Below are 24,150 nucleotides of genomic sequence, written 5' to 3'. Positions count from 1 at the left end.
CTGCTCCAACCATCACACAAAGGTGAGGGCTTTTCTGGAGAAGATGCCAACTTCTTCAATTTTAAAACAAGCCTCACTGCTTGTTCTCTGACATGCCCTTCTGAGATGGAGCAGGACACCAGGGACAGTGCCAACCTTTCACAGTGGCACCTCCATTAGCCCTCATCGTTGCAGCCAGCTTGGCTCTGAGGCACAGCCCATAACACATGCCAGAGTCCCAAGCACTGAGACAGGAACAGGTACATCTTGTTCTCAAGTGTTTTTAAATGGAGGCCAACATCATGTCCAAGGCTCTCATCCCATTTGCTTATTTGGTTTTGCATCCTGCTTTCTTTTAGGTACAAAGGAACTAAATGTTTTTTACACTCTAGGTTCAGTGGTTGCAGAAGTGACAGAAATGTGATTCTCCTGCTACATACAGCAGGGTAAAGATAAGAGATTCCACTCCTCTCTTACCAACGTCTTTAAGTATTTCCATCCTCTCGGCTGCCAGCTGCCTTCAGGCTCTCTGAGACTGCACAGTGGGGAACTCATAGCAGGACCAGCCTGATTCAATTTATTGATTTACATAAGCAACTTTAATCATGATTTAAGTCACTGAGAGGAAAAATGATTTAAATAATCATTTTCATTTCAATTACATTTGTATTTTTTAGGGCCTTTTGGAAGCAAACCTGATTATACTATTCTTTAAATCTAAATTACTACTTTTTTTTTTCCCAGTGATGTATGATAAGCTCAAGTTGGAGGGAAACTGTTATTCAATTAAAATCAAACAGCATGTATTTAGGTATATAAATTAACTTCACTGTGCTAGGCATATAAGAAAAGAAAGAAAAGCTTCTGAAAAATGCATATTGCATGTACAAAGCTTTATTCAAGTATTTTTTGAGGGAATGGCACTGACTACAATGAAAGACCTCTAATATTTTAGAACTAGTAAAGCTCATTTTCAGGAGTCTTGTCTATATTCACAGACTGGAAGGGCCATTTGAGCTTTCCTACATTGATAACCTGCCATTGGCTTCTCAGATTTGAATGAAGCTGAAACTCAACAAGAAGATCAAGCAAGTGAAAATACCCTCTGCATCTGCACTACAGACTGCCAGTACTGGTTAGACATAAGGAAGATGTTCTGCACAATGAAAGTAGTAAAATACTGGGACAGGCTGCCCAGGGATAGGATTGAGGCCTTGTCCCTAGAGACATTCAAGATCAAGATGTAGACCTGAGCAGCCTGATCTAGTTAGATGTGTCCCAGCTCACTGGAGGGGGATTTGACAAGATGCCCTCTGAAGGTCCCTTCCAACCCAGTGCAATCTGTGAATCTGTGAATTTTAACAAACCAATACCAAGCACTAATAGCCTCAATCATGTACTACTTAGCAGCTTAAAATTTAAGTGCTTTTAAAAGGTTATGAGCAAGTTAGGTCTTAGCAGAAATTTGGTTTATTCACTTACACAGAAAATAAAAGAGACAGTATCTAAAGAAAAACTCTGGCTTTCAGTGTGTATTTCTGGAAGAAATTCTTTCTTATTCAGCCTGACCTGGCAGTTTGTACCTCCAGACACTTGTACAGTGATCCCTCTGTCTCTCAAATGACTGATGCGCATGCATTTCTCCACCTTTCCTATTAAAACTGGGTTTCTTTCCACAGACACCTGTGTAAGTGTGCACCAGTAGGCTCCCAGGGCATCCAAGCCACCTAGGGGGATCCCTAGCATGAAAAAGGTCAAAAGCTGATCCCACCAATAAGTGCTTTGCTATAGGACCTCAATTTAATAAGAGATACCTGCAGCATATGCTGTCCTAACACAGCTTATCAAATCCTCTCCTGTGGAATCTCAAGTCACACAGCAATCTGACCACTGCCCTTTGGCCAGGTCCCAGCTCCTACTTCCCTGCCCCAGCTCCCAGAGAGGAGCTGTGCCCCCAAAGTAGGACGAGCTTTATGCAAAGCCTGGGGACTACTTTGTGTCTGTATTGCCCCCTGCTTGAACAGGTCAGCCATTGCTAGTCCCAAAGACAGAAGCACTTGGGAATTTTTTCTTGTGACAAAATTACTGCTATGAACTGCAGGGTGCTAACACAGCTGAAAGCTTTCCTTTACCAAAAGGCCTCATTTGCACAGAGTAATTGTACAGTATGTAATTAAAACTTGGCAAGTGTAACTGGCCCATGAATAGCACCCATCCAGGTCACCCTGATTCATCAGCCTCTGTGCGGACTGCTCTGCTCAGGTATCCCCTCTTACAGTCCTGGCTCCATCCCCAGCACAGCAGTTGTGTGCACGCACTTCTAGGAAATGCTGGCAACTCCACCAACTGGTGAGGAGTTCCAAGAGGATGAGTTATTATTTGGGAGATGTCTTGCAGCATTTCTCTCTCATCCCAGCATCACACATGAATCTGGCCTAAGGGGCTCATGGCACGGCAAGCCCGTGTTAGGGCTGGTCCTAATGCAGTGTAACCACTTCCTGTTGCATGGTCACCTTCAACATCTGAAAAGGCTCACTCCTAAGCTCACAAGCTAGGCAGGTAACTGTCAGGCAGATGATTTGCCCTGGCAGGACATGTTTTCAAGTCTGACTAATCTGAGATGGCTTAATTTTCCTGTTTCCACAGCCTTCCTACCTGTACAAGGAACAGGAATGACATTCACCTGCAAGGGACACAAGACACAAAGTTTCTCTGATGTCAATATCTAAAAGCTGTTCTGTATCTTAATGTATCACTCCAAGTGCTGTTGGTTACCCATTCACGATTTAATTAAACTGAGCACAAATTCTCTTTCTTGTATAATTAGTGTTCTTTTCTCTGTGACAAGCAGCACTTAACTGGATAAATTGTTCAGCAATCCAGGTGCTACACGCTTACCATCAGGAGGGAAAAAAAAACCCACCAACAAACGCAGCCTGATTTGTCAGTTCAAGGTAAAATGACTTTCTTTGTATTGCTACAGGAGAAAGGTGTATCTCCCTGTGAAAAGAACTGGAAACTGCTCTTGAGAAAGTCCAAGCTAATTAAGAGTTGATGAACTGTTACTTCTCACCTAAGTGAGAGAACACCATTACAGTTGACTCATTTGTGGCTGGTTCTCAGAAAGTTCTACTAGATTTCACACACTGAGAAAAAAAAATTCTACACTATCTAGGGAAAATTAATTAGCAAATAATTGTTAATTAAGTTGTCTGTGATGAACATCTGACCTGGCAGAGAATTTAAATGCCCATGTTGCAGCATTAGAAGGCCCTAAGAAGTGGGCTTTGTCAAGAGGGATGTATGGAAACTTGTGCTAACTGCCCTGGTCCTCAGCACAATCTTGGCTTGCACCACATGCACTTAGCACAGGTACCTCCAATTAACACTGCAGCTTCTCCTTAATGCTCCCTGCCCACTAACATCCAACCTTTAAATGCATTTGGACATGTGTCATAGATTAAGGATATGCAGGGCCTTAGGATAAAACAACTTGCTGAACCACACAGTTCAGGCATCTGTCCATGATTTCAGGCAAAAGCAATTATTTATTGTAGTGGAAGCACCCCATTATCTGTAGGTGGGTGGGGACCTTTAGGTAACTTGTGTGGCTGGAAACTTCTAACAATTCAGCTACCACATTATTTCTGTAAGAAGCTAAAAATAACCATCCAGTGGGTGCATCTGGATTTATTAACTCTCACTTGGTCCACCAATACTGAGCCTTCCCTGGCTCCCAATGGATGACTGGAGTGATTAGTTCTGGCACAGTATGAGCAGATGGAAGCAGCTTCATAGAGGTCACATCCTGGACAACCCCCCAAAGGCCCCTGAGCTCTGCTGATGCTGTATTCTCCAGGCCAACAGCAAGAAGCTCAACCTATGTTTGTGCATGGAAGCATGTGGCTTTGTTAGCCTCAAGAATGGCAGGGAGAGAGTGAAAGAGCTCATGAGGAGCCAGCACTGTAGCTACAAAGCCCTTCTGGCTCCTGGACTCACCACTGCACTCCCATCCCTGAGAGCAGGTACACAAAGAGGTGAGGTGGCTCTGCAGAGGACCAGCTTCCCTCTGAAACAACCTGCTGTTTTCCACTCTGAGCCACAAAAACACAGTTCTGTATTTTCTAGACCCGTGCTGAAAAGCCACAAATGTTCTCAGCTTCCTCAGACATTTTACAATGGAGCTGTACTAGCCAGAGATACCTTGCTGCAAGTCACCTGCTAAATCTATGGCTAGGCTTCTCACTTTCAAAAAGTTTTCTCAAAGAGCCATTGAAGAGACAAGTCCTTCCTCACCACTGCCAGCTAAGGTCTTCACAACACTATGAAGCCCAGCAGGTGATTTTCTAACACCAATAATTCAGAGAAATCAAGCTCAATTTTCCCAGGGCCAATGAAAAGCACAGGTCCTCAGTCAGGACCGTTCCTACACGAAACATCACCTTTTGCACTCCTGCTGTGAAAGTATTCAAAAGAAAAAAAAATAGGGAAATAGGACTTCCCCCTGCACCCCCCTTAATATTATTGCCTCTCATTTCCAGGCTCTGAAACAAAAAACCTGTTCAGATGAAATTTCTCATTTGGCAGAGGCCAGGTCTGAAAAACTTCTGCTTCAAATACAAGAATGTCAGAAAGTTATAAGCAAAGAAACTAAAAGTTTTTACGATCCAGACAATTCTGCAACCTTGGCTGCTGATTCTCCTGCTGCTGTGGTGACAAAAACTTCTCAGGGAATAAGGTTTTCAACCAGAATCTATAATCTCTGTATTCAAGAGACTGTAAATCCCCACCCATTCCCCCACTTCACAGCTTCCCAGTGTTCGCAGCTCATATTTTCACAGTTTCCACATTTTCACAACTCTGGATTCAAATTGGGAAGCTGTGAACAGCAAAGTGGGGACCAGCAGTTTCCCTCTGAAGATGGAAAGTTGTGAGTTCTTCCTTCCTCACCCCCTACCAGCAACAAGTATTTTATCCAAGCTTTTTGATACCATTTGATCACTCAACATCTGGAACACGCTGAGGTTTCTTCAGCTAATATAATGATGGAATGGGAATGGATATAGGGGGAAGTGAAGAAGTCACTGAAAGAAGAACATTCAAATGCTCTTTGGGCATGTAGCAGATCAAGTTTTTTTTGAAACCTACCAGATTTTAGAGGCATACTAGAAGATATATGAGAATTGGAGAAAGACAACTGAATTATTTTAAATCTGAATATTATTAAAGCCTTAAGCAGAAAACTGCAGTATAAAAAGCCTTAGCATAACTGGAAAGAGTAGTACCAGACTGGTAGGGAGAAAAACACATTGCTCAGTTGATGCCATTAATTACAAAATCAGATTTTAAGAATAAATCTGTTCCTGAAGGCATGTTTAGCATTGTATGATTTGATTCTGTGAAGGCTCTGGGCAACAACCTCTACCTCCATCTGCAAGTCAGTCATAAGCAGAGGGGAAAGGCATCAGGGTGCAGGGCTCCAGCAGGAAGAAAGCCCATGGCAAGAGACACTTCCAATGCTTCACTTGCCCTTGAAGCAGCAGAAGTAACGCTGAGAGATCTTTCCTGCCTCCACCTTCTAGTGTCAAGCACTTCTCTACTTCTTTCTTTCTTAGTACAAGAGCAGACTGCTCCGCTCCAGGACAGCAAAATTGCATTTTGCCTATGCTTCCTAAAAGCCTTGTGTAGTCCCTGCAGAAACTCCTTTGTGCTACAACAGTGCTCCACAGCTAGAGAAGTGGCATTCTTCAGCAATGGGGCAAGATAAAATCTCTCCTGCTGGTTGGACAGCCTTGCATGGTGAGCTGGGTTTATGGTCTGAAGTCCTTGCAGCTCATCCATAAACTGCCAGGACAGCTGGAGATGGGAGCAAATATGTGAGGAGGATGAAGTATCAAATGCTATATTCAATTTCTCAGGTTTGCAAGCACACGAGTCTGTGGTGGAATTCACAAAGGGCTGGGGCCATGGAGCATCTCTGCAGCTGTGGTGGGAGGCCCAGTGAAATGCCTTTAACGTTAACGCTCATATTGTGTTTCAAGAAGACTGGACTAAGAAGAGGAGAGAAAAACAAACTGTCTCTGCAGTGTCCTGAACATCAGTAAAAGTAGGGGAAGAAATAGCATGGGGATGTCTGCTAGAGCAGAGCTCCCTCTTGGTGCCAGCCCTGCTAGTCTGAGGCATAGTATTTTAAATGGGCTGACCTCACAGGATCACAGAATCACCAAGGTTGGAAGAGACCTCAAAGATCATCAAGTCTAACCTGTCACCACAGGCCTCATGACTAAACCATGGCACCAAGTGCCATATCCAATCCCCTCTTGAACACCTCCAGGGATGGGGACTCCACCACCTCCCTTGGCAGCCCATTCCAATAGCGAATGACAGTGAAGAACTTTCTCCTCACCTCCCTGCTCTCTCTAACACATCTGTGGTCTTATCCCCACAGGGCCAACTTTTAATGGAAGCTGGGTTAGCAAAGCACCCTCATTGGCAAACAACTCTCTCAGCAAAGAACTTTCTCCTCACCTTGAGCCTAAACTTCCCCTGGAGCAGCTTGAGACTGTGTCCCCTTGTTCTGGGGCTGATTGCTTGGGAGAAGAGACCAATCCCCTCCTGGCTACAACCACCCTTCAGGTAATTGTAGACAGCAATAAGGTCACCCCTGAGCCTCCTCTTCTCCAGGCTAAACAACCCCAGCTTCCTCAGCCTCTCCTTATAGGGTTTGTGCTCAAGGCCTCTCCCCAGCCTTGTTGCTCTTCTCTGGACACGTTCAAGTGTCTCAATGTCCTTAAATTGAGGGGCCCAGAACTGGGCACAGTACTCAAGGTGTGGCCTAACCAGTGCTGAGTACAGGGGCACAATGACTTCTCTGCTCCTGCTGGCCACACTATTCTTGATGCATGCCAGGACGCCATTGGCCTTCTTGGCCACCTGGGCACACTGCTGGCTCATGTTCAGCCAGCTGTCAATCAGCACCCCCAGGTCCCTTTCTGTTTGGCAGCTCTCCTCCACTGCTGCACATCCTAAAACCATTTTACTTCTCCAGTTGAGTTTTTTAATGCTGCTCTTGCAGTCAAACTACTATCAGAAGATAATAATTCAGCAACGGATTTAAGCTGCTAAAATCCACATCTAATGCATTCATGTCTATTTTATTCACTTCAGCAAGTATGATGATATTTTATTTATAAAATGGTTATTACTCATGATTAATTTAAGATCTATTCATGGCTGTGCTGAAGAGCTGCTATCAATATGACAGCAGTGATATGCTCTGGTTTCTACCTTAGCTGGGTCCTGCCAATGGAAACAAGCATGGTGAGACCAAGTAGCTTAGTTGCCATGTGCAAATAGCCCTGCATACTGCAATCCTGATGGCATGTTCCTTGGCAGATACCTCTCTCCTCACAGTTTCATAGCTGCTCTTACGTAGCTGTTTCCTCAGTCCTGACCCATCTGGAGAAGGCAGTCCCTTCCTGTGTATTCGCTCTCCTCTGCAACTTCTGTGCTCTCTTACACATCACCCCTGTTTGGTGGCTGCAACTTAAGAGGCATCATGAGAAATCAAGACCCAGATGACAAAAAAGTCCTACGAAATGGGGATAAAATTAGCTTCTACATAGAAGCCAAAGGATCAACAGTGAGAACAAATGTGCCAGGGTGTAAGAATAATGATGCTTTCAGGTACAACTTCTGAACATTTAGGATCCTCTCCAAAGATCCACTTTGCCTTTAAAGGGGGGCCAAATACTTTTATCTGAGAACACTGCAGGAACACAGGACCGAAGAGATGTCGTGGGTCAATGGGACACGTGCCGGCTATGCGATACAATCACCTGATTCGGTCCTCCTCCAGGCCTCCTCCGTGCCTAGCACAAAAACACTTTGAGACTTTGCTCTCCCTGCTCCTACTGAAAGGCTGGTCCAGAACATATCCTCAGATGGGTTGACTCATTTTCTTAATTTCTGGATTGAAGGTCATTCTTGATTCCCCTGGTCTTTGTCAGTGTGGCCCTATAGTTTCAGTAGTTGTTTTTGTTTGGGGTGTTCAGTCTCTCGGGTATTTATACAAAAAATCCTGTGTTTTCTCAGCATCCATGATGCCTTGTGACACAAGGAAAGACACTCTCCCCTCTTCACACCTGACAGACTCACCAGCATTCTTGATCATTCCACTCTTATCTTCACCTTTTCTGGTTGGCATTAACTTTTCCTAACTGTGGGTGGTCAGAACTACAAACATCTCTTCTTCACTAGCAATAACACTCTGAATACTGCAAGGACTACACTTACTTCTTTAAGGAATGCATCACATTAGCATTTCACAGACTTTCTGCCACCAACTGGTACATCCCCAACTCTCCTCTTTGCTACTTCTCACCAATTAGTCCCCAGCTGTATGCTTCACTCGGGAATAATGAATTTCACCCTGTTTCTATTATTTTGGTTGTCATGGTTATCCACTGTTCTCTTCAATAATGGCAACTTTTCCCAACAATGTGTCATCAATTAATTTCAAGAAGACCTTTCTTTTCCTTTGTGTTGGTCTTTAATGGGGCTCTTAACTAGGTTGAGGCTCTAGGCCTGTCTTTGAGAACCACAACTGGGACCTCCCCTCCAGCCCAGGAGCTGCTCTTTCAGCACAGCATAACATTCCCTTCAGCAAGTCCTTCGCCTGATAATTCCTTTACTAATTTCCATCTTCTTCAGCTTAATTAACTACTCAAGGCACAGATGCAAATGCCTTTGAAATCTCCTGAGATGAGCTGATAGAACAGGCATACCATGAACAACTGTGGAAGCACATAGCAATATAGGATTTGATCTCATCTCTGCAAGAGCTGGCTTTGGGTAAAAGCAAAAGACAGCCTACCTCAAACTGGTTTTAGACTGGGGCATAAGTCAGATTGTTACTTTTGCTAGAGGGAAAAAAAAGGAAAAGAGAAGGGGGAGAAAGAAGGGGGAGAAAGAAGGGGGAGAAAGAAGGGGGAGAAAGAAGGGGGAGAAAGAAGGGGGAGAAAGAAGGGGGAGAAAGAAGGGGGAGAAAGAAGGGGGAGAAAGAAGGGGGAGAAAGAAGGGGGAGAAAGAAGGGGGAGAAAGAAGGGGGAGAAAGAAGGGGGAGAAAGAAGGGGGAGAAAGAAGGGGGAGAAAGAAGGGGGAGAAAGAAGGGGGAGAAAGAAGGGGGAGAAAGAAGGGGGAGAAAGAAGGGGGAGAAAGAAGGGGGAGAAAGAAGGGGGAGAAAGAAGGGGGAGAAAGAAGGGGGAGAAAGAAGGGGGAGAAAGAAGGGGGAGAAAGAAGGGGGAGAAAGAAGGGGGAGAAAGAAGGGGGAGAAAGAAGGGGGAGAAAGAAGGGGGAGAAAGAAGGGGGAGAAAGAAGGGGGAGAAAGAAGGGGGAGAAAGAAGGGGGAGAAAGAAGCTTTGTCAGAAAAAAAAGCAGTGGCAAGTCTGAATGTCATGAGCACAACCATCAAGACCCTCCCCAGCCTCGGCAGCAGCCCTCTCCAAAACACAGCTAGTGAAGAAACCACTTTAGACTTTTATGATCATGATGAACTTTGTGCTACTTTCCTAAAGTCTCTTGGAAACAGATTTATGCAAATCTTCAGATATCCCTGAATTCAAGTTCATACAACAACTTTGCAAAGACAAGACTCACTTGGGGCTGGGGGGTCAAGAAAACTAAACAGTCTGTATGGCTAGTAGGGCATCTAAGCTACGCCTGTGTGTACACTGCAGCAGTAACAGCAGCCAGTATCCACAGGCCACAGTGTGTGAACCTGCTGCAGTATTCTCTTTTGCCTGGTGGAAAAGTAGCAAGGTGGAAGCAGGAGCAAGTGGCACATACTTGCTTGGAAAGTGACTCTGGGCACCACACAACACTCTTGCAGACTCCAGGATATTACATACCATGAAAAGTAATGCAGCTGACATCCAAACCATTTGCCTGGGTAGGTCCTCTATTGTTTAGGCTTGGAATTCCCATGTTAGGAAGCTTGCTCGAAGTGCAGCCCCCAGGGCAGGAGGAGTGCCCGGATGCTATGTGTGGGGCTGTACTCCAAAGGATGGAATTATTAAGGTGTGCCAAGGTTTGTGTGTGCAGCACCACAGTTAAATGACTCCTAGTGGTACATGCAGGCAGCTGGCCTCTTGCTCCTGCATGGCTGGAGGTGTTCAGAAGTTGTACGTGACTGTGACAATGTGTCTGCGTAGGAGACGGAAAGACAAGCTGCATGTAGTCTAGATTTTTCACATGGTTTTCTCAATCCATCCCTATAAACCCTATTCCCTGTAACTCTCTCAAAACCTCTTTTTTTTTTTTTTTAAACTTTTATTTTTATTTTAAATTGAAGCCTGCCATTCAAAATGGTGCAACGAGCCACAGACACAGGTAGCTTCTCTGGATGTTCTGAATGCTTAGATACAAGGCTACAGTGAGTCATACCACAGCAATACAGCTGGAGCTACAGTCAAGTGTGCAACCCTACAGACAAGGCAACACTGTGTACCAGAAACAGGACAAGGGAGCATCTTACCCCTCAAAAGCTACACCACTACAAGGTTTCCTGGCCAAGCCTCAATGTTTAATAATCACTGCTGATCACCAGCTTCCATGGACTTGTCAGACCCTTTTTGAGCTTAGGCATGTAATTACAATGAGGCTCTTGCAATCAGCCCCATGTTTATTTATATTTTTTTGGGAAAAATACTTCTTTCCACTGGTTTTAAATCTCTACAGTACAACAGCCATAAACCTTCTCATGCAAGGAATACAGTATACACACTCCTCATTTACCATCTCTCATACTTCCATGTCTTTGCTAAGTTGGAGAGCCTTATCTATAAAAAGCAACCGTGTTCTTTCACTTGCTTTGCCATTATCTTTTCCCTCCTCAGCACTGGCTCCTTTTGCCAGTGTATCAAGCTGAGAAGACTTTTGTGTCTGAGGTCCTCTGCTCCACGCTGTGGAGCCCTGTGCTCCAGCCTGCCTGGTGGAGAACAGAGCTCTGCTGTGAGGTCCTGCTGTGCGGAAACCTGCCGTGGGCTGAAAGCCCCTGCAGATGGGATTTGGTCTGTTTGCATCCAGGGTGGGATAAGCAAATACAAGCGATGTGAATCATAAAATTATTTTCACCATGTGTGTTCCTGGGATCTGAGCTGGCAAGCAATGTTAATTACAGCCCCTTCTAAATATATCTGTGCTACAATTACAGACTTGCAGCAAATGATGAACTGCAAGTATTGCCCCAGCAGGCTCTTCCCAAACAGACCTCTGAGATAACGACTGGGAAGGCACGTGGGTGGGACTCTTCAAACGGGAGCCAAGTCTGATCTGGGGGCTTAGTCCTCACTTAAGGAAGAAAAGGCACCTCCCTCTTTAGCACAAGCTGAACTGTTCCTTAGTGCTGCTCACCTCTCTCTATGGCTGGTAGTAGAAGCTGAAATAACTAAGCTAGAGTAGGCTGAACTTTTGGATAAATGAAATCTTGTGAGACTAATTCCAGTCTCTTTGTTTCTTTTTCTTTTAAGAAACCTGCATTTATAGGCAAACCAACAAGCATCATGGGTATCACTGACAAGAACAGAAAGAAAAGCAGTTGCTAATACTGCCTGTTTTTTTCCAGGTTTCTTCAGTAAGACCTGAAGGGCTTGATTTCTCTAACAGTAAAATAAACTCAGAACTGAGGGTAGCAGGCAGTTTTAAAAGGTGCAATACACAGCCTGGATAAGTGCACATACCTACACCAGAGGTATTTTTTGCTCCTGAAGTGTTCCTTTCCTCCAGATCAAATAAACAGCTGGTTATGCAGAAATGTGCCCTCTCAACTGCAGATAAAAGGGAGATGGCCAAGTAACCCCCCAACACCCCAGCTGCACGCCCAGGTACCGAGTTGGTGGCAAAACTGCAGAGATGTGGCATGAATGAGGCAATGGATCTACTCAGGAGATGTCTGGGCAGGTTGTAACATTTCCATCAACACCTTCCCAACTGGCCTCACTGAGGCTGAGTGTGACATTCTGCACCTTTCAGCAAACACTGGGCAGGTGTCACTTCACCTGCCAGAGCACATCTCATCCTTCTTCCCTTGCCCTGAACACACACTGCTGAAGGTTCAAAATAATTAAGCCTTTACAGCTGTCAATACAATCTTCTAACTTCTTCCTTACTTATAAAATATACCATTAATATGTACCAATCTGTCACTAGGTCAGGCTCTTTGCAGTAAGAAAAACATCAGTGAATGATTTTGGATTCAGAATTAAATGCATTTCCTTGTCTCTGTACAAAAAAACCCAACCCCAAAACACCAAAAAAACCCAGCCAACTAACCAACCCCCCAAAAACAACCCCTCAAAAAACCCACTACCAGCAACAACAACAGAAAAATCAAACAAACAAAACAGAGGAAAACCCCCTCAGGGTCTGTACCTATCTTTGACACTTTCAATGTTGAGAAGGACTTATGCAATCTAGCATCCTCACTGCATAGCTTTCAAGATCAAAACTCCTTATTTAAGTTTTCAAGAGCTGTAGGCTTCATATTGTGGAAGTGGAACAGAACTCACTTCAGCTTTTAATCTTTTTCTTGAGTGTTGCCTTCTGCTCAAAATTACCTCTAGACAAACTATTTATTGTTGAGTTAATAGATAAATTGACTCTATCCTTGTCACTGCATTTTCCCGGTATGGAGTATCTAAGACATGTGGTCTTTGGATATCTAACTGTCTTGAGTATCTGACACATGGGCTTTCCCAAAGGAACATGGAGGCTAGAAATCACCAACTCTGGGGATTATGTTCTAGACAGGCAAAGTTTCCATGTTGTTATTGCAGGAATTTATCTAAGACTGCATAAAGCTCTTAATCCCTAGTTTTCACTCTTTCAACACCATCAGAAGAGAGCTCGTCTCTTTGTAAGAATAATTTGCTTATGACATTCTCACCCATGGAACTAGGAGAAACAGGTAAAGAAGAGTGAAGACAGCTACTGTTGACAGGCAATCTGAAGTGTGCAATAGGTATCTGACAACTGGAAGGGGAAAGAATATACATATATACAACAATATGCATGTCTGTTATTTGAAACTTAGGCAAATTAACACCAATTGCTATTTTAATATAGCTGAAGTACAGGCCTCCTAAGTTATAGCAGTACTACTACTGAAACAGCTGGCTGATTTCACTGCATTTCATTGAGATTCAGAGAAGTAAAAGACACTGTCCAGTACTTAGACCCTTTCAGGTTACATCTGAATGTATTTTCTAATGGGTATAAACATATTTTTGTTTGTTTGTGGACCATACATGTGTCACATATTACTGGTTTGATTTATTCCTTGTGTAGAAGTCTTTAAAGTACAATCGCATCACGACTGTGACCAGCATGAAAAATCTGCCACAAAATCTATTTGCTTTGGAAAATTTTGTGATAGAAGCAGCTGCTATTCCATCCTAACCATGGCTTCAAACTCCCCTGCCCCTCATCTACTCACTGACACTGTTTTCAGATGAGACACAGTAACTGAGTGAGCGTTCCCAGTAAAACAGCTTGGCTAAATCTCTGTGGACAGTCACACAGGCAAAACCTGACAGTGGTGCACAATGAAGCGCCAATCTATAAATATGTGATCAGTGTCACTTCTCACATTCCACATTCACTCCATATGAACAGGACAGGCAGAGGACACTGGCATTTTCACTGGCCCCTGTGGCATCTTCACTTTGTGAAGAACTGCACATCTGAAGTACCATGAACACAATATAGTCCTTATTTCTTTTGTCAGCAAAAGCAGGAACTAATTTTCTGCTTTCTGATGTCTCACTTCACCAAGTCAAGAGTGCTTCCCATGGCCAGGGATGACTTACAGACCACCAGGTGACTGGTGGTCTGTAGACATTTAAACATCATCAGAACTTCATCTGGAGGAAATCACACAATGTTAGAGCTTGGAGGGACCTCAAAATATCATCTAGTCCAACCCCCCTGACAGAGCAGGGCCATGTAGAGCAGGTCACACAGGAATGCATCTGGGTGGGTTTTGAATGTCTCCAGTGAAGGAGACTCCACAACCTCTCTGGGCAGCCTGTTCTGTGCTCTGTCACCCTCACAATGAAAAAGTTTTTCCTCATGTTCATGTGGAACCTCCTATGCTCCAGCTTGCAGCCACTGCCCCTTGTCCCATCATTGGATATCACTGAGAAAAGCCTGGCTCCATCCTCCTGGTGCTTACTCTTCGTATATTTGTAAATATTAATGAGGTCACCCCTCGGTCTCCTCTTCTCCAAATACAATTTTGAAGGCTTGGGAAAGAGTCTGCAGGAACTTGAGAGAAGTCTCTTGTCTTTCATCTATGTCTAATCCTCATCCCATTTTCACTAACTCCATTTTAAGATGCACATATAATGCATGTATTTATAATTTATATGAATCAATCATAAGTCGCCTTAGAATTTGCAAGTGTTACAAAACCTCCTTGGGTGCCTCTCAGGACTATCAGCTGGGTACATCAATGACTGAAAACATCTGCATCCATCACAGGCTGTCAGCATGCTTACAGAATGGAGATCAAAAACGCGTGTTAGAAAAAATGTTAGCTGAGAACTGGAATGCTAACTGCACTCTGACTGCAGCTATGCTTAGGAAAAAAAGAGAGGAAATTACATGTGCTCCTCCCTTTTAAAAATTCATTTAGAACAACTAAAAAAAGGCTTTGGTTACCCTCAGATGCTGGCATTCTCTTCCTGCCTGTGTTAGGGTTTCTGCTGCTTTTGAAGCATCTCTGGTCCAGGTCCAAGACTGAAGGATGGGAGAAATGGATCCTTGCTAAAAGCATGGGTTTGTTCCATTTTATCCACCTTAAAACTTACTTTTTCTTTTTCCTCCTCTCAGATTTTATCTCAGGTACATTGCTTCAGTGAACTGGTGACTAGCAATAAATTCTGACCTCTTTAAAGTGCCCTCACATTAATTTAGATTGAAATCCTCATTAAACAGCAAGATAAATTAATGCAATTAGTATCCTTTACGAGGCTGCACAGAGGAGATGACAAGCAGCCATCACTCATGTTTTTCTCTTATCACAAACACTTGGGGATAATCAGGAAAATCTCAGATTTAGAACAGTCAAAAGGAAATACTATTTCTAACAGTCAAACTATGGAAAACCAAACCCCTGTTACAAAATGTCCTGGATACTGAAGACTTCAGTCTTTAGACTAAAGTCTTTATCATCTTTTGAGTCTTTAGACTCAAAAGCTGATTAAAAAAAAAAGGAAAGTCCACTTTTTAGTCATAAACCAAAAAGAAGGCCACATCTGGGGTAGAAGAGGAATCACAACAAGTTTCTGGGGCAGAAAGCACACAAGATAACTTTAGAATAGAATAAACCAGGTTGGAAGAGACCTGTGAGATCATCACATCCAACCTATTATCCAACCCACCTAATCAACTAAACCATGCAACCAAGCACCCTATCAAGTCTCCTCCTAAACACCTCCAATGATGGTGACTCCACCACCTCCCTGGGCAGCCCATTCCAATGGGTAATCACTCTCTCTGTGTAGAATTTCTTCCTAACCTCCAGCCTAAACCTCCCCTGGCGCAGTTTGAGACTGTGTCCTCTTGTTCTGGTGCTGGTTGCCTGGGAGAAGAGACCAACCTCCACCTGTCTACAACCTCCCTTCAGGTAGTTGTAGAGAGCAATAAAGTTTCCCCTGAGCCTCCTCTTCTCCAGGCTAAGCAACCCCAGCTTTGGTGCCTCCTCTGTCAACAAGAGTGCACCTTATTAATTGCCATTAGCCTAATTACCCTGGGATGCTGTCAAGACTGAGGTAAGAACCAAACTGAATTTTATTCTCTGGGAAAAAAGAGCGATTGCTGACTCAGAACACAAACCTACTGAACCACAGCACACTTTCACTGTCCCAGCCATGGAGTGCTACACAGAATCACTTCTGGGTCCTGCTCAGCTCACAGTGGATGAGGCACCCCACAGCCTGCTACAACTGGGACTTGCACAAACTCCTTCTGGCACTATCCCACTAAATCGGAACCCTCCTCTTGGTGCAAATCCCTTTCTGTTACCTTGTTGTGCTTAAATGTATCCCCATGGAACTTCCAGAACCCAGAAGCTCAGTGATTAACTTAATTAGAATAGCAACTTACGTATCTTTTATTGAAATGCCGTGTGATACACCACTAGATGATGACGTCTGGACATGCTTTCTGAGCACAGCTCAGGGTGAGAGAACCAGATGTTGTTATAACCCAACAACAGACAGCTTGTCCAAGTGACACAGATGAAGCATTTACTTTACAAACACAGTGGTGAGCAAGACCTGAAAAATCTCCTCTGCATGTACATGATTCCAAATACGCTTACAAAAATGTCTTATACTACTACTGCAACAATAATAACTGCAGTTTACTGTCAGGTCTGGGCAGAGTCAATAGAAGACAACTTGAGCAGTACCCTCATTAGGGCTAGGAGAACCTATCCTGCATATTGACTTTTCTTTGCCTGCTGTGGAGGGGATAATTTGACAATTTGCCTTTGATTCCCTCAGGATGCTCCATCTGGGCTCAGATCAATGGCCCACCTGGCTGTTTGAGCTGAAATCTGCTTTGAACTTGCCAACTATCAAACAGTCATAGAAATTTCTGGTGTGTACAGTAGTGGTCAAGTAATGAACATTCCCCACAGAATTTCATCCAGATAAACCAGTTTGTATCTGGAGGAACCAACTTTGACTTGTGGGAGCACTTCAAAAGGATGCAAGTACTTTTCTGTGTGGTTTAGACAGGACAGAGCAAACTAAAAGACCTTTCCCAGTGTTTGAGGGACTGAAGAGCTGCTTCCAATCCTAAAACACCATGGATGTTGAAGGTGCTGGCCAGAAGAGACCTGGAGAAGGGCCAACCCCCTGGCTTCCTTTTCTGAAATCCCCGCTTATGCCATTTAACTGCTGCCCATAGCCAACAACTTATGTGGCTGATTTCCTACACTTTGAACTCCCATTTCAACTACATGCTTGGCAACTTTTTGTTTATGGTGCTCCACTTTTGCTAAAGAGGGGGAAAACAGCTCAATTCCTTGTTAATGAGGTAAAGGGCAATCTTGCTTCATTTAGAGCTCCCCATGTCCCTCTGACAGCTCCAAGGCTCACAGCACTGGAGCCTTCACACAGAAAAGAGGAAGGTCTGTAAGGAAAGGGTGGCATTTGTGTGCCACTATCCAGAAGGTAAAGAGAAGAGTCTCCCCCCAACACACTTCACATGTTCAGTCTTCAAAGTCTTTGACCTTGCTGTCTTGATCTTTTGTTGTTACTGTTTTCGCACATTATGAAGGAATTGCTCTGCACGATTTCCATCCGTCCTAGCCCTCCTCCAGCACATAATGGTAGTTCTACCAGTAATGCAGAGGTGTCTCTTAACTGACTCACAGGCAATTGCTTAGGTTAGGTACCTGGCGGCCTCAACTGAGGCGATGAGATGAGGTGAAACTCACCCCTACTTTTCAGCCTCCCATTCAATTACACAATTAACATGCTATACTCCTGGGACCTCCTCCCTACACTTCTTCATAAAGGCTTGGGGGAGGAAGCCTCTCCCATTTGCAAGCTTGATCCTGCTTTGGACCCTACAGTGATACAAGCTACTGCTGCTGTAGTGCTGACGGCAGGGAAGAAGTCATTTAAGGTTTCTGCAGCTGTTCAATTTGTGACACAGGCTTTTACATTCCTTAGTAAGGTTTTTTTTGTGTGCACTGTCACAGCTGACAGCCTGCAGTGTGTGAGCAGTATCTCTCAAATGACACAAAGTGTCACAGAAGCCAGTATGTGCACATGGAAATCTGTGCAAGAGGATTGAACGAGTTAAAAAGAATAATTAATAAAACCCAACCAAACCCAAACAACCAGCGTTTCCTACCTGTGCTAGTTTGTCCTCTAGGATGGAGCTAGATTGTGATGGAATTCAAAGCAACACTACCAGAGAGAGGAAAGAGATGGGTGGTAGTAAAGCTCCTACCAGTCTTGTGAAAGCAGGACAAGCAGGCCAGGAAGGGGGAAGGGGCTGTCAGCATGCTGGCTGTGTCCGAAAGGCTTTTGGTTCAACGACTTCTAGAGAACGCATGCAGGAGAGAGCCAACAAACATACTCAGGTCAGGAAAAGCTTCAGTGGGATCCTACACATTCTTTGACATGAAGGTGTCTTTGACAGGCTTGAGAGGATGGCTTGTACAAACCTTATGAAGATCAACAAGGCCAAGTGCAAGGCCCTGCACTTGGGTCTGGGCAGTCTGGAGCACAAACACAGGCTGGGCAACGACTGCATCAAGAGCAGCCCTGGGGCGTAGGACTTGGGGATGTTGATGGGTCAAAAATTGAACATGAGTCAGAAATGAGTGTTTGCAACCCAGAAAGCCAATTGCATCCTGGACTGCATCAGAAGAAGTGAGGCCAGGAAGTTGAGGGAGGCGATGCTCCCCGTCCACTCTGGTGAGACCTCACCTAAAGTACTGCATCCAGCTCTGGGACCCCCAGAGCAAGACAGACATGGACCTGCATGTGCAGGTCTGGAGAAATTCATGAAGATAACCAGGGGGCTGGAGCACCTCCCCTGTGAGGACAAACTGAGAGAACTGGAGTTGTTCCACCTTGAGAAGAGAAGGCTTTGGGAAGACCTTATAGTGCCATTCCAGTACTTAAATGGGGCCTACAGAAAAGATGGAGAGGAGGGTGTGTACACTATGCCAGGGAGTGTAGTGATAGAATGAGGGACAATGGTTTTAAGTGAAAGAAGGTAGATGTATATTAGATGTAAGGATGAAATTCTTTGCTGTGAGTGTGGTGAGATGCTGGAACAAGTAGCCCAGAAAAGTTGTGGATGCCCCCTGCCTAGAAGTGTTCAAGAGCAGTCTGGATGGGACTTTGAGCAACCTGGTCTACTAGAACGTGTACCTGCTCATAGCAGAACAGTGGAACTAGACAATCTTTAAGGTCCTTTCCATCCCAAATCATTCTTTGAAAATCAATTATTCATGAAATATAAAGGCCTAGAAAAACAGACTTCATTAGTTCTAACACTCATGGACCCACTTGTGCAATATGTTGAAAAATAATCACAGAAAAATTGGTTATAAAATATTGGCAGAATGGAGCTGCACACTGAAGTGAGTCAGAGCAAGAAAGAGAAGCTAAATCACTGCATCTTATTTATTAGTGATCTACTGAATAAATGGTCCTAGAAAGTGCTGTACCAATTCATCAAACAAATAAGAAAGCAAAGGCAGGTTTCCTTATAGAACTGTCTTCAAAATGAAATAATCTATGACAGTATTAAAGCAGACCATATTTGTGATCATTATTATTATTTTAAAATTATGCAGTACTACCTTTTTAAGTCTAACAGCTAACCTTGGAGGCTGGGCAGCACCTGTTACACTCGTACAGCAAGTTGATGAGAAAGCACTTTGAATGCAGGTGACTGAGGGAAACCCAAAATCTCATGTGTCTGCCTGTAAATACAACAGCAAAGGTGTGGAGTAAGGCAGCTCTGCACCTGAGTCAAGGGATCTGACTGGTCCATGACCACTGACACCAACAGCACAAATCCTGGAGAATACTACTAAAGCAGCTGGAACCTAGTACAAGCCTAACTAGTGTAAGACTTCCTTGCCAACCATGGAAAGGGAAGGGAGTATCTGCTGGATTTTCAGCTTTGATCAGCCACAGCAACAGTTTGTGCTTCATCCTGAGGGTGGGAAAAAGAAGCATGGGTTCACTTTTAACCATGGAAAGTCATGGCCCTTATCCCTTCTCCTCTGTCTCCAGAGAGGTGGGCTGTACAACAGACATAGAGATTAGACCACTTGAAGGGTACAGGCACTACTAAAAGCAGAGCATAAGCTTTGTAACTAACCTTAGTTACGTTACGGAAAACTTTAAGTCTAACTAATGTTTTTAGTCCATGGCATTTGTATCACTTGGTTTGATCTAACAGCACTCCTCTTAAAAAGCTCAAGCTGACACTTACAGCATGATGCTACAAGATTGTTATTACGAATAAAGCTATTTGTCATTCATTAGCAGGATGACAATTAGCTGCAAAACAAGTATACATAAATCACAGGACCCATGCCTCTGTGCTAATTTCATCTGAAGCTCCTAAGGCCACCAAGCCCCAGATGATGGTAATAGAGGCAAGCAGGGAGAATTCTGCACAGCTCCCCAAGCCCAGGCCAGTGTCCTACCTGCCTGGGAGTTTCACCTGCACAATAAGAGCCATTTTCATTATTTGCTGTTGTGAAACTTTCTAATCCCAAACACTTTCTTCTCCTTCCCCCTTACCTTTCTTCTTTTCCTACTGTGGCCCTGAATGGATCTAAAGGGCTTCTGCTGTCTGGTATTAAACAGACACTATGAAGCAGGATACTGAGTTATAACTACCAGATTTATTTTGGTCTGTCTGTGCCACATGAGGTTTGAATGGGTTTCTGAAAAATATCTCTGTGGCAGGCTTTGGGGATAACGATACTGATTTTGCTCTTCAACCAGCTGTCTTTTCAAGTATAATCAATGTATTATTTTCTCTCCCCATAGCAAGCATAGTTGGTTTATATTTGAACTTTTCCATCTTTGAGAACATGTTTACCACTGCCTCCTTGAAGGACACTGGATCTCAGTTACTTGGACTTCCTCTCCTCTGCTCTCACTGTGAAGAAAAGCCCTTTATATTGATGTGTCACTATAAAAATCCATAATCATAAAGTTAAAAATAAAAACCCCTACTAGAATAAGATCAGCTGAACATAGTGAATCACTTTCTAAAGTAGTATTTGGTTCTGCCCTGCATTTTCATGTTTGATGTCAATTAAATTTGTTTTCTTCAGCAATTCAGAGGCCTTTAAAGCAACTGTATGTTGCTGAATATAAAAATCATGGTGTATTTATTGCATAAATCAGAGTTAACACCATCACAGGTTGTCTCACTTCACAGGTCTAACTCCCAACACAAATCTGCCTTTTACCACTCAGAAATTTCCACCAAGGAAGCATTAAACCCCAGAGCCTGCCACTCCTGCCTGGAAGAGCTCTCCAGGTATGCACTGGGAAACTGGAGGGCTTCAGCATGCATGTTTTTTTCCTGGAGGTGCTGAGCTTGCAAGGGCTGCAGCTGAGCACAGCATTGGACTTTCTCACAGCTCCTTAGTTGCAAAACCAGAACCAATTTTACTCCTTAGACAGTGCTTCAGGCCAGGCTGATATCCGAGTCCTATGTACCTGGCATAACTCCCCAGCCAATGTGCTGTACCTGCAGTCATGACAAACAGCAGCTAGTGCCATCAGCTGCATAAGACCTGAGCTTTACAACCAGAACCACAGAAACCCAAACCCTTTAACACTGGCAGAAGGAAATGCCATTTGGTGTGACATTTAGCCCTAACCATGACAATACACAGTTCACAGTTCCTGCGATGTCCGCCAGCAGCATCCTAATGTCCTCCATTGCAGCAGTCATAGTGTGTGTGGGATTATTGCTGTCTGCACTACTTTCTGTCTTTTTTTTTCTGCAAAACCCACTGATCCTGAGGAAGCATTGAGCAGATAACAGTAAGGGATGAAGAACATGTAGGGGAATTCTTCATCCACAGTATTTATTGCAATCTTGAGTCATTCACTATGGTGGAGAGTTTGATTCTCCAATAATTTCACACTACATAAAAATCGAACCTGTGATAATTTAGGTAGGCTATCAAGTACTGCTGATCTTGATCATAAACAAAGCAAAACCAGTAATTGCTTTCACTGGAAAATAATGTGTGTTTTAGGGTTTTAACACTGGACTGTTCCAGGGGAAGGAGAAGAAAATTGGAAAGCATTGGTTTCAACAAACGTGAAATTGCACAAAAAGTAGCAAAAATTAGATGACAATGAATTTCCACACATGAAAGCAAATAAAAAGTCTGTCTTATTGGCTTCTTCAATTTAATCCAATCAGCCTTTGAGATTTCCATTTGTTTTTATATGAAAAACATCAATTCCTCACAATATTGAGTTTTCCAATTACTTAGTTGTGTTTCCATTAATAAGAAAAAGGTATTGATTTAAAGAAGGCATATACAACCATGACTTTTCAAACCAGAATGTCTCTTTTCCTTAAAGGTTTTTCTTTTGGTAAGCTATTAATTATTAGACTTCAACAACACAACAATAAAAAAACCCCCATCCATACCCAAAGAACCCTTGCACTGCCCCAAAGGCCTAAGAGGGTGTATGCAGCCTCTGTGTCTGCTGGATGAGGATCACCACCTACTGAACGAAGTGAATGCTTAAGCATGGCCCCTGACAAACACCCGATTTTGGGCTGAATTTTCTGTGAGAGAGTTAAAACTAATGATTTATGGCCAGGACAAAAGCTTTTCACTTCTGCATGGCAGCTTTTGACAGCTTGCAGTCAGCAGTGTTGCAAAATCTAACATTAAAGCTTATGGACTTCTGCAGCTTCAGGAATCAACACGACCCCCAGCTGAAGGTCAGAAGGCATAGGCAGGGCTCTAACTAAACCCACTAAATTCAAAGACTTGCATTATTTTAGAATTTAAAATATGAAACTTCTCCTCCTGTACTGCCAGAGTTTCACTCCTTCCTGGTTGTTGTTCCACAATCTTAAAAGGCTAAATTGGGTGCCATTAATTCCTCAAAGTATTTCAGGGTTATGACATCGGATTTCTACTTTTACTTACAAAACATTCCTGTAAACTGCAAAAGGCAAGCCTAGGGCTTGATGATGCAAAAAATCCTCCCACCAAAATTACAAGAGTGTTAAGATTTTGCAATAGCTTGAGAGACTGAGGATCCCCAAGTCAAGAAGTAAGAAAGGCCATAACTCATCTGTGCATCTCTGGGGCTGCAGAGCCACCGCTCTGCACAGGAGCTCACCTTGAGTCGCACTCCAGCTTGGACTATAAAGTACCCATTATCCTCGCTTCGTGCTTATATAGCTTTGCTTAAATTAACACAGATGCCATTTCCTATTTCAAATAATTTGTTCCACAAATAGACATTTTCAGGAACAACATCTGTGCCTCCACTTAATTTGCAGCCGGCTGGCGTCTTACAGAAGTCAATGGGAGAGGTCACACCAGTTAAACTAGTTGTGAAAACTGAACTTTGTGCGATCAGGGCCTTCATTTGTGTTTTGCTTTTGTTTTGTCTTGCCTGACGTGATTTTTGTGCTGTTTCAGTGACACAGCTCTCATGGGGTGTGAGGGGTCATTTGTGGGGGATATTGGAAACGCCAGCCTTTGTACCTCAGCTATTGAGTTTAGCATCAATGGCAGCCGTAAACATTTTCTAAACCATTGCAGAAAGCCTCAGAGGCAGGTTTTTAAAAGGTAATCTTTAGGGGCATTGACTTTAACTGTTCCATGCTGCTGATAGTGCCCTTGCACACAGGTCTCCAAGCTGCTGTAATAAGAAATGGAAAATCAGGGGCCATGGTGTGCCCTGGCACATTCCGCAGCCCAGGGAGGCGACAAGCTCTGCTACACTTGAGGGCTTTGCAGATCTGCTTGTGCCTGTGACACAACCTACAGCTACTGTGGACCAAACACACTCTGAGACTCAAAGGGCCCGTGGTGTGTGCTGTACTCCTGTGTCAGCAAAGAGCATGTCAAAGCTGCCTGGGAAGAAGGGCTTGTCCATCAGGAATGCTCTCGTGAATGGCTGTTTTACCAGCAGATAGTGCCAGCAGTCCTCAGGCTGGGATTCACAGCTTCACAGATTTCATTGGGTTGGAAGGGACCCTCAAAGGTGATCTTGTCCAAACCCCCCTGCAGTGAGCAGGGACACCTCCAAGTAGATCAGGCTGCCCAAGGGATCACCCCGGGAGATCCACATTCACAGAATCACAGAACAGTAGGGGCCAGAAGGGACCCCTGAAGATCATCAAGCCCAAATCCCCTGCCAGAGCAGGATCACCTCAAGCAGATCACACAGGAACACATCCAGCAGGCCTGAAAAGTCTCCAGAGGTGGAGACTTCACCACCTCCCTAGGCAGCTTGTTCCAGTGCTCTACCACCCTCAAAGTAAAGAAGTTCCTCTCATGTTTAGATGGAACTTCCTATTTTCAAGTTTGTGCCCATTACATCTTGTCCTGTAACACTGGAG

General features: G+C 43.9%; 1 protein-coding gene across 1 annotated transcript in view; it reads right to left on the bottom strand.

The window, feature by feature from the left end:
* The window catches only part of GPC1 (glypican 1), a 217,697-nt gene that overhangs the window by 30,318 nt on the left and 163,229 nt on the right, over positions 1–24,150 (bottom strand). The window lies entirely within an intron of this gene.

Source organism: Dryobates pubescens, chromosome 13 (genome assembly GCF_014839835.1).
Source record: "Dryobates pubescens isolate bDryPub1 chromosome 13, bDryPub1.pri, whole genome shotgun sequence".
Lineage (NCBI taxonomy): Eukaryota > Metazoa > Chordata > Aves > Piciformes > Picidae > Dryobates > Dryobates pubescens.
This window is presented reverse-complemented; position numbering and strand designations above follow the sequence as displayed.